General features: G+C 42.5%; 1 long non-coding RNA gene across 1 annotated transcript in view; it reads right to left on the bottom strand.

Moving 5' to 3' along the window:
• LOC131479931 (uncharacterized) overlaps positions 1–13,533 on the bottom strand; it is a 147,103-nt gene that overhangs the window by 124,668 nt on the left and 8,902 nt on the right. The window contains exon 2 of the long non-coding RNA XR_009245185.1: positions 11,409–11,513. This is a non-coding gene — a long non-coding RNA (uncharacterized LOC131479931). The remainder of the gene's footprint in view (positions 1–11,408; positions 11,514–13,533) is intronic.

Raw genomic sequence — 13,533 nt, 5'->3', positions numbered from 1 at the left:
GAAAGAAATGAAAGTAAAAGAGGAGAGGAGAGAAAAGAAGAGGAAAGGAGAGGAGAGGGGCTAAAAGAAAGCAGAGCCAGCTTTTTGACAAGGGAAACCAACATGCATTTAGTATTGCCTGCATACATTAATGCTACAAAATGTTTACAGACCTGTGAGCTAGCTAGTGATATGCCCCTTTGATAAATGCTAGGACTAAGATTCAGACCAATGAATTTACCTGCACCTAATCATACTACTAGAAAGCAGCAGTCAGGATTTGGTAAGAACCAGCACTGTTCTTACAGAGGACAAGGGTGACTATGGAAGAAAGGGTTGCCTTCCTTTACCAGTTCTCCTCCTTGTCCTTAACAGAATCTCAATTTTATCTGCACACAAGCTGTCATTTGACATAAAAGACTAATATCCCAGCCTTTCCCTGCTGCTAGTTTTGGCCATGTGCCTACATTCTGGACAATGTGACATTAAGTGGAGACTTTTATGGGACTCTGGTGAGAGTGTGTGATCAGCCTGCACCACCCATCTCCTGGTTCTTAATTCTCAGGCCATTCCCAACTCGGACTGGCCTCCAACTGTGAACATTGACATAATCTACTGGAGCCTTTACCCTGCCCCAGGCTCAGCTTAATTCCTACCTGCTTCTCCGCAGGAAAAGATGCCTATCTGCTCACCTGAGCACTCCATGATGAAGAGTAAGCCCTGGATACTCAGGAGAGAACCAAGGAGCCACTATCGCCATCTTGTCTCAGTAAACCTGACAAGCAGGTTCACAGCTGGTCCGCAGCACTTGGTTGCTCGCTGCGAGATGGGAGCCAGGTCTGAGCTGAAGCAAGCTGGCTGCGTTCCTCACTGTTCCTTAGCTATTGTTGGGCTCAATTCCAGGTTAGACCATGGTTTGCCTCATCTCCTCACACACACACTTCTGTGATTCACAATGCAGTCCTCACAAGACTCAGAAACGGTGTTTACTGCTCTGTCCTCTTAAGTCAGACCCTTTGGATCATTTGACTTCCACACAAAACAAACATGCTACGTGGTTACATGTCACTCTTCCAAACCCAACGAGATCCATCAGGCTGCTATACCTCCCAAACAGTAAGATTCCATATGTATGTCCCCATCAGTATATTCCTAACAAGTATTTCACAAATCCGTCTAGACCTTAAAATCTCTCCTCTTGTATCAGGATGGTCATCCAGAATGTCAGTGACGGAAAAAAAGGAGAGCCAGGAGCAAGGTTTTCATGCTGGTTTTCGTTTGTTTGCTTGTTTGTTTGTTTCTGAAAGGTTTATTTATTTTTATTGGGAAGGCAGTTTTACAGAGGGAAGGAGAGACAGAGAAAGATCTTCCATCTGCTGGTTCACTCCCCAAATGGCCCCATGGCAGGAGGTGAGCTGATCTGAAGCCAGGAGCCAGGAGTCAGATCTCCCATGTGATTGCAGGGTCCCAAGACTTTGGGCCATCCCCCTCTGCTTTCCCAGACCAGAAAGAAGAAGCTGGACGGGAAGTGGAGCAGCTGGGACATGAACTGGTGCTTGAAGGTAGAGAATTAGCCGGTTGAGCCACTGGGCCAGCCCTGAGTGGAAACTCTTTCATGATCATGAAATACACCTAATCAGCCTTCTCTTGATTTAAATTATATATGTTATAGGTATCTATAAAAGTTTCCAGTTTTGGGCCTGGCAGCGTGGCCTAGTGGCTAAAGTCCTCGCCTGGAATGCCCCGGGATCCTATATGGGCGCTGGTTCTAAGCCCGGCAGCTCCACTTCCCATCCAGCTCCCTGCTTGTGGCCTGGGAAAGCAGTGGAGGATGGCCCAAAGCTTTGGGACCCTGCACCCACATGGGAGACCTGGAAGAGGTTCCTGGTTCCCGGCCGTTGCAGTCAGTTGGGGAGTGAAAATCGGACGGAAGATCTTCCTCTCTGTCTCTCCACCTCTCTGTATATCTGACTTTGTAATAAAAATAAATAAATCTTTTTAAAAAAAGTTTGCAGTTTCAAATCATTGAACTCTGCCTAAAACCGGACCATTATCATCTCTTTTTGCCAGCAGGTGTGAAAATGTTTTCTAATAAAAAAACTGACTTGGGAGTAGCATTTGGCCTATTAGTTAAGAAATCATGTTGCTTATCAGAGTGCCTGGATCTGATTCTCTGCTCTAGCTCATTTCTCACCTCCTGCTAATGCAGTCTCTGGGAGGCAGCAGGTGACAGTCCAAGAAATCTGGTCCCTACCATGCATGTGGGAACGCTAGATAAAGCTCCTGACTCCCTGCTTCATCTCCAGTGCAACTCAGGGTCACTGTACACACTTGGGAAGTGAACCAATGAATGCGAGCCTCCTACCCTCTGCCCTCTCTCTCATCTAATTAGATCAAGAAAGTTGCTAGGAGAGACAACTTGGCAAGGAGTTCAATTTAAGCACACTAGATTTCAGCATTTATTGCAGTGATTAAATGTGGCTTTGACTGAGCCATTTGACATAAAGGGACTGCTTAACATCTTTAAATCTCATCAATGTCAGTGCAGATCAAGCTCTTAAATATCACCTCCTAGGAATAGCACACACGGAAAGCTAATCCAAGGAGGAGAGAGTTAATTATTTTAACTCTCGTTGTTAATTATTTTAAGCAATTTTGAAATCTTTAATTGCATTTGAGTATGGAAAAAAAAAACAATGGAGAAATCAATCATTTTTAGGAGTAGGATTGCTACAGGAGCCAGCCAGAGGCAGGTCTAGAATTGATAAGAGATAAAGGGATCTAATGCTATCATGATGCATGATTTCATTTAGTAAAACATTATTCTGAAACATCCTTTCAAGATTCTGTAATAAATGCAAAAAGGGAAAAAAAAACAATCATTTAGAAAAAATGATATTAATATGTGGGCATTAAGGTAGAATCCTTATTAATTCTAGAACCAGATAAAGAAGGCCACACAAGTAGAAAAACACATTATCAGGACTCTTTTTGTATTGATGCAACATGAAATTTGCCTTAAGTGAAAGTCTAAAAAGAAAATCAGCCCTTAATGACCCACTGAAACACATTTTTGCACTAAAAATTTTTTTAAAGATTTATTTATTTATTACAAAGTCAGATATACAGAGAGGTGGAGAGACAGAGAGGAAGATCTTCCGTCCGATTTTCACTCCCCAACTGACTGCAACGGCCGGGAACCAGGAACCTCTTCCAGGTCTCCCATGTGGGTGCAGGGTCCCAAGGCCTTGGGCCATCCTCGACTGCTTTCCTAGGCCACAAGCAGGGAGCTGGATGGGAAGTGGAGCTGCCGGGCTTAGAACCAGCGCCCATATAGGATCCCGGGGCATTCCAGGCGAGGACTTTAGCCTCTAGGCCACGCTGCTGACCCACTAAAATTTGTTTTTAAGATGTGTTTCTGGTGCTCCTGTGTATTTGGATACCTTTTTTTTTTTTTTACTCAGTGCACTTGGGATGTTCCCCCAACACAGTAGGTATCATATCACAATGGCTTAAGCTTGTCTGACTCTCAGTTCAGATAGGTGGGGTCAGAGACACTTTGCAATGTCTAACACTGGGCCTGCCAATATGTACTGAGTTAATAAATAATTCTGATCATGAAGTAGTAGCATTAGACCAACAGAAGATTTGCATTCCTACCAATGGAACCATACGAGGAAAAAAATAACTGGTGATGACAAAACTAAAATCTGTTTCTTTTAGTCATTTCTCCCAGACAAAATCAAATATAGCAGGTAAGAACATCTGTTCATGATTTTTAGAAGCACATTACTTCAGGAATATGATTCATGGGAATGAAAAGCCGCTTTCATAAAAAAATGATTGTGTCAGTATTCCAAAATTTAGTGGTAATTTTAATTTTAAAAATAGGGGTAATTTAAACACAACTCCTTTCCATTTTGGCTCTCAAAACACATTTGTATTAGGATTGTCTAGAGAAATAGACCAATAGAACCTATATTTCTATCTGTCTAGAGACATTTATTATATGGGGTTCGCTCATGCATTTATGGTGACTGGCAAGTCCAACACTGCAGCGAGCCAGCAGGCAGAGAGCCAAGGGGAGCCAATGGAGCAAATGAAGACCCAAGTTGGTCTGCTGCAGAGTTCCCATTTACCTGGGAGAAGAGGGTCAGGCATATTGTTCTATTCTGGCCTTGAACTGACTGAACAAGGCCCATCCACACCTGATTTATTGTACCAATTAAAATGTCAATCACAGTGGGCATTTGGCACATCAGTGAAGACACCAGTTGAGACACCCATATCCCACATCACACTGCCTGGGTTGTAGTCCTGCTTCTGCTCCCAACTCCAGCTTTCAGTGATGTGAACTCTGGTCGGCAGCAGGTGACGGCCCAAGTAGATGAGTCCCTGCCGCCCACCTGGGAGACCTGGGCTGACTCCCTAGCGCTTGGCTTCAACCTGATCAACTCAGCACCAGCTGATGCAGGCATCGATATTTTTGTCTTTCAAGTTAAAAAAAAAAAAAGAAAAAAAGCTAATCTCATACAAAAACATCCCCTTCAAGAAACATCCAGAATAAGGTTAGATTAGTTGATGCATTCAGGATTCTCAGGCACAAGCAACTGAATTGGCTGTTAGCTGCTTCAAGACTGACAGGCATTGTTGCTCATCCATTCTGAACAGATTGCTGGCTTTTGCAATCTTCTTGACCCACAGAGACACAATTACAGAGAGAAAGCCCAGGTGACAGTGATTTTATAGAACATTCTTTATCTCCCAAGGATTTTACTTTCAGGAAATTTAATCAATTGGTTTCCCTGGTATATAAAGCTTTTCTTCTTTTAATTGGCACCTTAGTGCCCAATTAAATAATCAGCATGCTAATTAGAATAACAATAACAATAGGGAATCAACTTTTGAAAACCAGTGGACTTATTAAAGGGTTAGACAATAGACAACCCTAATTTTGAACCTGCCTTTCACTGATTCACCACTCTATATCTGTACTCCCTATTTCTTCCACTTTTGAAACTAATATTGGAAATTACATCAAAATAATCCATAGCTAAACTCCAATAATCATTCTATGAACACTGCTTGGAAGATATTTGAAGAAGGAGAAATCAGATTGGCTAAAGTCAACACTGAGATGCACAAAGTGACCTTAAAAAAAACAAACAAAAACCAAGCTGCCAGCAGCCTAACATATGGAAGTGAATAATGGTAAGATTTGCTCAGCCACAGGCCTCTTCATCACATTGCTGGCTGGCAGAACCCAATGAATTTGTCTCTTGTGGAAAATGAACCCAGTCAGCTTTTGCCAAGTATCTGATCCACACAGTAAGTTGTTTTTTTTTTGTTGTTTTTTTTTTTTTTTTTTTTTTTGCACACGGAGGATGGTTTATTATTTGCCATCAGCTGAGAGCAAGCAGACAGGCAGAAGTAAAAACATCCGGTAAAAAGTGAAGAGGCCAAGTCCTTAGAGCAGAAACATACCATGTGTTTGGTTTTCTCAATATGATGCTATTTTTTAAAAGATTATTTATTTTTATTGGGAAATCAGAGAGGAGGAGAGACAGAGAGGAAGATCTTCCGTCTGATGATTCACTTGCCAAGTGACACACAACAACCAGAGCTGAGCCGATCCAAAGCCAGCAACTTCTTCTGGGTCTCCGACGTAGGTGCAGGATCCCAAGGCATTAGGCCATCCTTGACTGCTCTCCCAGGCCACAAGCACGGAGCTGGATGGGAAATGGAGCTGCCGGGATTAAATCCGGCGCTCATTTGGCATCCTGGTGCATTCAAGAGGAGGACTTTAGCCGCTTAGGCCACCGCGCTGGGCCCAAAATGACCCGGAAGAGGCTCCTGTCTCTTAGATTCAGACAGGCCCAGCTCCAGCTATGGTGGTCATTTAGGGAATGAACCAGCAGATGAAAGATCTTGCTCTTTCTCTCTCTCTGGCTCCTTCCCTGTAACTCTGCCTTTCAAATACAAATAAATCTTCAATAAATAAATAAATCAGGGCTGATACCCTGATTCAACAGGCTAATCCACCTTGAAGTGTCAACATCCATTATGGGCACTGGCTCATGTTCCACTAATCCACTTCCCATCCAGCTTCCTATTTGTGGCCTGGGAAAGCAGAGAAGGACAGCCCAAAACCTTGGGACCCTGCACCTGTGTGGGAGACATGAGAGATTCTCCTGGGTTCTGGCTTCAGGTTGGCTTAGCTCCTGCTATTGCGACCATTTGGGAAGTGAACCAACAGATGGAAGATCTTTCCAATAAAACAAAATTTTGAAATATATATATATATTTTTTTAATTTTTTACAAATACCTCTCCTTCAAAAGGTTGTGCATCTCAAGGTAGCCTCTGAAAGTTTGGGTGCTTAGCAGGTTTTTATTTAAAGAAAATGAGAGGAAGAGTACTTAAACAATGAACTCCCCCACATCCGTGGGTTTTCTGGTTTCATAAGTTAGTTTTTTGAGAGGTTACTGAACTGAACCTGCTAAATCTAATAAACTTCAAATATTGGTAGGACAGATTTTCTAATCTTGTGATGTTGGGACCAGATTCTATGAAAGAATGATTTTTCCCAGTTTTCCCTGTGTAATCCCCTTTGCATAAAGGAATGTCAAGCAAAGCTGTTCTATTCCAAATTAGAGCAGGCATGCTCTGGGTCACACTGCAGCTTCAGAAAGGGACCCTAACACAGCCACACTGGGATGACACATAGAAGTACAGTCTTCTCCAGGGGGTGCTGTACCCACCTTTTCCACGACCCTAGAATTACATGGCAGCAAATGGAGCTCCTCTTGCACAGAGGGTGCTCAATAAATACAGTTGAAATGATGGCTCACTTGCATAATGATGGTGGCCTCTTGAGAAAAGGGGGCAGCTGGCCACCCTGGAGCTACTTCCCTACTACTGCAAAATGACCCTAGGAGCTCTCAGAACGTGTTTGTCAAGGGAATAGGACTAACCACACTTGGGTTGAGGTTTTTTGTTTGTTTATTTTTGCTACAAATGCGCACTCTCCAAGTTTCCAAGAGGTTATATGCAAAGAAATGAAGACAACACAATCCTCCCGGGTCCCACAGTCCCCAAGCATATTTGCTAGAGATCCAGCCCTCCCCTTCCAGGTCCCTCTGCCATCCATGAGGCCCCAGAGCACTCCAGTCCTGAGTGACCACAACAGCTTCTATCTTCCCCTACCTCCCTGCTCCCCCGTGATTCTGATGCTCTTGGAAGGAAAAACAACAACTTTACTTGTGTTCCTTTAACTTTGTGAGCTCAGAGCCTTCCTGCAGCCACTTTAAACCTGTGGAAAGGTGATACAGGGGTAGGCTGCATCCCTTCCTAAATGCTACTGAAAGTTCCAGGAGTAAATGTCACCAGTGTGGCGGCAACCCTGGAGCCGCAGGTGTTGCCCAGGGCCCAGGGGAACTAGCAGGTGAGAAGCTCATTCTGGCTGCCGCCTTCAGGTGAGGTTGCTTGGCACAGCCAGTGGCTGACTTGTCTGTTGATCTCAGGAGCTTCCATGAGAGCCCAAACTTGATGGGAGAAATGAGTCCAAGGATAGAGAAGTTTCTCTTACAATATTTTCCCAACTAAGAGCACTTCCGTGAGCCCAGATATGTGAGTGTCTCCTACACACAGAAAGCAATTCTGCAGTAGATTCTCAATTGAACACCAATGGGCTCTCTCCTAATTCAGTTCAGTGTTATCTACCTGGATATGGTATCAGATTCCACAGGATAGGGGCTCAGTCCCAATAGACTACTCCCTACTACCACCACTTCCTGTGCAAGTCACAAGAACAGGTTATGGCCTGTGATAGAGTGGTTATAAATGAAGGCTCCCAGGACCCCTGCTTGTGGTTCATTAATTTATCAGTGAAGCCACTGCAGGTGTGATTAAATCACTGAATCAGACTACTCAAATTTTAGATTCTCTTCCGTCCCACTCAACCTTCAGCTCCTCTCCACTTCCCTCGGTACAGAAGTGGTGAAACTCAAAGCTCCAATTCTGTAAGCCAGGTTGGTTCCCATGACAACCAGCCCCTACCCTGAGGCTATTTAGTGGCCTGCAATCCCATCAGCATACAAAAGACACTTTCATCACCCCAGAGATTCCAAGGATTGATCAAATACCTATTTTGCAAGAGATAGGCAATGCTGTCCCAGAGAAAAAGTCAGGCTCCTTTTGAATTTTCATTTATTTGCATTTTATTTGAAAGTCAGAGAGACAGAGACACACAAGGAGAGATTTTCCATCTGCTGGTTCACTCTCCAAATTCCCTCAACAGCCAGGGCTGGGTCAGGCTGAAGCCTGGAAATCGAGTCTCTTAAGGTAGGTAGCAGGGACCCAAATATTTGAGCCCTTCCCTGCTGCCTCCCAGGGTGCATGTTGGCAGGAAGCTGGATTGGAAGTGGAGGAGCAGGCACTTCTACCACACACTCCCATATGGGATGCTACTGTAGCATCTTACCCACTGTGCCAAAAATCTGCCCTGTCCACTGCCTGTAGCTGCAATCTTGGGGCTTTCATTTAGAAACTTACTTGACCTTGTCCCTGCTGCCACACATAGCTTCCAGGGGTCTTACCAGCACTTCTCTTTCCAAACACCACCTAGAGATAACATGTTCCGTTTTTCCTACCTTGTCCTTCTCCCCCTCATCAGTACTTTCCTGCTCTGTCACATGCTTGTGGTACACAGTTCTAGGAATTCTGCTGCACTGTGCATGTTTGTGGGCAGCAAACTTGTTGATTCCTATGTAGGTCTATGTAAGTGCCTTTAAAACACACACAGTACTGTTATAATATTATAATATTATAATTTCATCAACTATAGAGGATGCTGTTGTATGAGTGTAAATGTCTTGGACATTATACATATTAAATTGGAGGTTAACAGCTTATCAGAAATGGAAAAAGAGACACAGTAGACAAGACAGTAGAAAAAATATAATGCCAAGTGATTTTAGTCTTCAGGGTTTGGATTTTGTATATTAATATTACATGTAGGTACCTGTAATAAAAAGGTATATAAAATATCATTTTTGCATTAATCATTCTTGGCACATTTAATGGTTAGACTGAATATCAAGGGTACTGATCTGGGGGAATAGTCCCAAAATAAATATGTTAATTACTACACAAAGAGAGATCATTGTAAAATATTTCAGGGGTTAAATTAGTGAATCTAGAACATTGAGAAAATAATATAAAGTGTTGGGCCTAGCAGGATAGTGTAGCGGCTAGTCTTCTCCTTGAACATACGGGGATCCCATATGTGCGCCAGTTCTAATCCAGCTCCCTGCTTGTGGCCTGGGAAAGGATCAAGGACAGCCCAAAGCCTTGGGACCCTGCACCCATGTGGGAGACCCGGATGAAGCTTCAGGCTCCTGGCTACGGAATGGAGCAGCTCCAGCCATTGCAGCCACTTGGTGAATGAACAAGTGAATGGAAGATCTTCCTCTCTGTCTCTCCTCCTCTCTGTATATCTGACTTTCCAATAAAAATAAATCTTAAAAAAAAAAAAAAAACTGCCTCTCCAATAAAAAAACAAATCTTAAACAAATATGTGCTCCCCACAATCAGGTTCTAAACAAAATCCAAAACTCTTTAAAAAAAATGTGAGACAAAATTCATACACACAGTGATGTATATAGACCATAAACATAATATTCATATGAATTTTGATAAATAACTTCATAACCATCACCCAGTCAAGGTATTTTCACCATTTCAGTAAAGCCTTGGGACCCTGCACCCACGTGGGAGACCTGGAAGAAGCTCCTGGCTTCTGGCTTCAGATTGGCTCAGCTCCAACCGTTGCAGCCACTTAGGGAATGAATCATCTTACACAAGATTTTCCTCTTTGTCTCTCCTCCTCTCTGCAGATATCTGCCTTTCCAATAAAAATAAATCTTAAAAAATTATATAAAGTGTTATCCATCATCAACCTGCATGCAATTATTAAGGCTGGGGATCGATTAAGAGAAGAGTGGCCTCAGAGCTATGAGATTACCATAAGTACAGGTGTGAAAATGGAGATTCTATGTGTAAGTAGTCAGTACAGCATACACAGTTTCAACACTGTACTCACTGGGTCTGGGAAGTCTACATCGATGGCTGGCTTTTTTCTACTTTCTACTTTCTGGTCTACCTTACACTGGCTAAAGACAAGGAGAGACCCAGGTTTGAGTCCTCACTCTAACACTTCCTAGGCGGGTAAGAGTGGTCAAGCTGCTTATGTGGCTTTCTCTCTCTGTAAAGGGGAAATGTCAGTCAACACCTGCATCCCCTAGTGAAAATATTTAACAATGGGTACTGTCGGAGCAGCAGCCAATCAGAAAAGACTCAGGACAAGACCACAGAGTTAACCCTGCAGATTCTGGATTTGAAGAAGACAAGACTGAGGGGTCACCAGCAGAACGGCTGGACAACTGGAGAAACAGGGGGTGCAGAAGGCAGTTGGGGAATTCAGAGCAGCAACTCTTCATTGGCCACTACAGAAGAATTTCAAATGTTAGCAGCCATTTTGGTTATAAAGCTAACCTAACCTTGCCTAAAATAAAGAGCAGCTGTGAGGATTAAATGATGTAATATTTATAAGTCCACAGTTCCTGCAAAGCTCGACATATGGTAGCTCTAACAATAATAGTAATAGTGTCATGACAGGAAAAAACAAATACGATTCTCAGAAAAAGCAGAGAATTAAATAAAATACTGTGTTAGGTATTTAGTTCAGGGCTTGACTCCTAGTAAGTGCTCCATAAGTAGTAGGCATCATTACCGATTCTACCACTGTTGTTCTTTAATGCCTGGAAAGTGGGTCAGAATGGACTTTATAACCTAGGAAAATAAAACCACTTATAACCACTTATAACCACTTTATAACCTTGGAAAATACCTCGTTTGTCATTTAGTACAAAAGCAAATTAAATTTATAAACACAATTACATCTGACACACTAAACTTAGAAAAGGCACAATACAAAGGAATTGATAAAATAAGATTCATTCTAGCATCAACTTGAATTTTGAAACAACTTGAATTTTGACTGGTACTGATCATTTAGATTTTTTTTTAACTTTGGAGTCTGTACTAGAAATAAATAATACTTTCAGCTCAAATAGAAAACAGGTAATAATTTTTCTTTAATGAAATACATCAGCTCAATTTTTGAAATTTTAAATTTGAGAGGCAGTGAGACACAAAGAAAAAGAGTTCCCACAGGCTGGTTCACTGACCAAATTGCCCACAAGCCAGAGGCTGGAGCACAATCCAGGTCCCCCCCAGAAGGTGACAGGAGCCCCCGTCTCTTGAGCTTCTCACTGTTTTGTTTCTCAATCCACACATGCTGGTGTTAGGAGCCACAGCCGGGCCTTGAACCCAGGTCCTCCCATGTAGGATACAGACATCTCAACTCACCATGCCAAATGCCCCCTTCTTTTTCTGCTCACAGTTTTGGAGGTTCAAGTCCCACATCAGGTTTGTCCTCTGGTGACTGCAGCATCAGATGGCAGCAGCAAGGCCCTGCTGGGGAATAGCCACAGGGTTAGCCAGGGAGCAGATTCCCCTCTGCCCAAATCTGGAGTCTCCTAAAGGCTTTCTTCTCCCACACAATTCAGTTCCTCAGACTAGGAGTATGTAACCCAAAAGGAAACGGCTATTTTTAAAATCACCTACTTATTTTTTAAGCATTCAAAACATGGCAACTTAATGGGTTTGGGGTTTCAGCTTCAACTGTTTCTTGTCACTCATATTAAACCAATTCATTACAAAACTGCTAACTCAATTTATCGTGGCCTTAGAATCTCATGTGGACATTTAGTGGTCTAGCGGTTTGGAAAATGTGGTTGAGAGGAAGTGAAGCTCTACTGAATTCAGTTACCACTAAAAACGAACAGCATTTGCCTTTTTGAGACTTTATTCCAGCATGATAGGAAAGGTCAAAAGATTGTGTTTTGATTCTATAAGCTCCATCTTCACCTCCATTGTCAGGGGAGTTTCTCTGAGGGTAACAGTCACCCAAGGAAACAGAAGCCAGAATTGATTCAAATTTATTTTCCTGCATTTTGGTAGAAAGCTCAAAGTTGATTTGTGCTACTAATGAATCAATATTGAACCCACAAGTGCTGATATAGGTTCAAAGGGGTTTTTTTCCCACTCAAGTAAGCCAGAGAGGACAGAAGTTGCTATTCACATAAATTCTGCTTGAGCAGAATTTTTTTTGAAATTATATTCCCATTACCCAGATGGCACATGATTATTACACCTACACTGTGCATCTATCCGTTTCTGGCTTCTGCCAATTCATCGGTTCTCAAAAGGCTCAGTCTTTTTTATTATTATTATTAATTATTTTGCATTATGTGACAGTTTCATAGGCTCTGGGAATCCCCCCACCCCTCCCCACGCCCCTCCCCCCTGGTGGATTCCTCCACCTTGATGCAGTATTACAGTTCAAATTCAATCAAGATTCTTTCCTTGCAAACATATACCAAACATAGAGTCCAGCTACTTATTGTCCAGATGGGTTGAACAGTTTCTTGGGGAGACCATTTCTGGTCCGAAGTTAGAGCTGGTAGAATATCATCCCAGTCAATTAAGAGTCCCAATATAACATCAACAGCAATTTGCAATATTATGGAATTGACATGGTTTTGAGTAACCAGTATGTTAAAAAAAAAAAAAAAAAAGCAAGTCCTAACCACAACCTATGATTAGCTCATTGACATTTCAATTTTAGTTTGTATACAGGACCGGCTGCTACATACCTTAAAATGGCTAGGAGGTACCATTCAGCTGTCTCGTGTCTATTTCATTTTAGTATTTAGCCATTTGTTGTGTTGAAGTATAATTTTACTGATCTTGGCAGATTTTAGGATAATCTAGACTGGCTTGTAACTCTAACAAGACATTTGTCAACAATTAAGGTGCAGAACATTTTTTTGGGGGGGGGTGTGCAGGAAAATCCTCAACACCATGGTGAGGAGTAACTAATAAAAGGCTCAGTCTTAATGAGTGATGAAATAAAGACAATTGCTTGCAGAGAAGGAAGACGAAAACAAGCGGGACATGGATAAGACAAACAGTAAGAGGAAGGTATTAAAAGTTGCTATCATCCACAGAGACTTCTGGTTGGAGACAGAAACAATTAACACACACTTTGAGCCTCTGCACTGTATATTCACAAAACAAGCCTTTTGTTACACGGATATTTTCTGTAAGCGCCATAATGATCTCTCCTTTAAAAAAAAAAAAAGCCCTATTTCTTTTTACTTGAAAGGCAGATATACAGAGTTGAGACAGAGAAAGTGTCCACCCACTTATCCACTCCCCAAATGGCCACAATGGCCAGAGATAAGTCAATCTGAAGCCAGAAGCCAGGAACTTCCTCCTAGTTTTCCACACAGGTGCAGGGGCCCAAAGATCTGGGCAATTCTTGACCATCTTGCCAGCCCAGAAGCAAGGCTTTGAATCGCGAAGTAGAGTAGCCAGAATATGAACCAGTGCCCACATGAGATGCCAGCACCGTGGGCAGAGGCACTGA

Source organism: Ochotona princeps, chromosome 3 (genome assembly GCF_030435755.1).
Source record: "Ochotona princeps isolate mOchPri1 chromosome 3, mOchPri1.hap1, whole genome shotgun sequence".
NCBI lineage: Eukaryota > Metazoa > Chordata > Mammalia > Lagomorpha > Ochotonidae > Ochotona > Ochotona princeps.
Note: the sequence above shows the minus strand (reverse complement) of the source record. Positions and strands in the feature narration are given on the sequence as shown.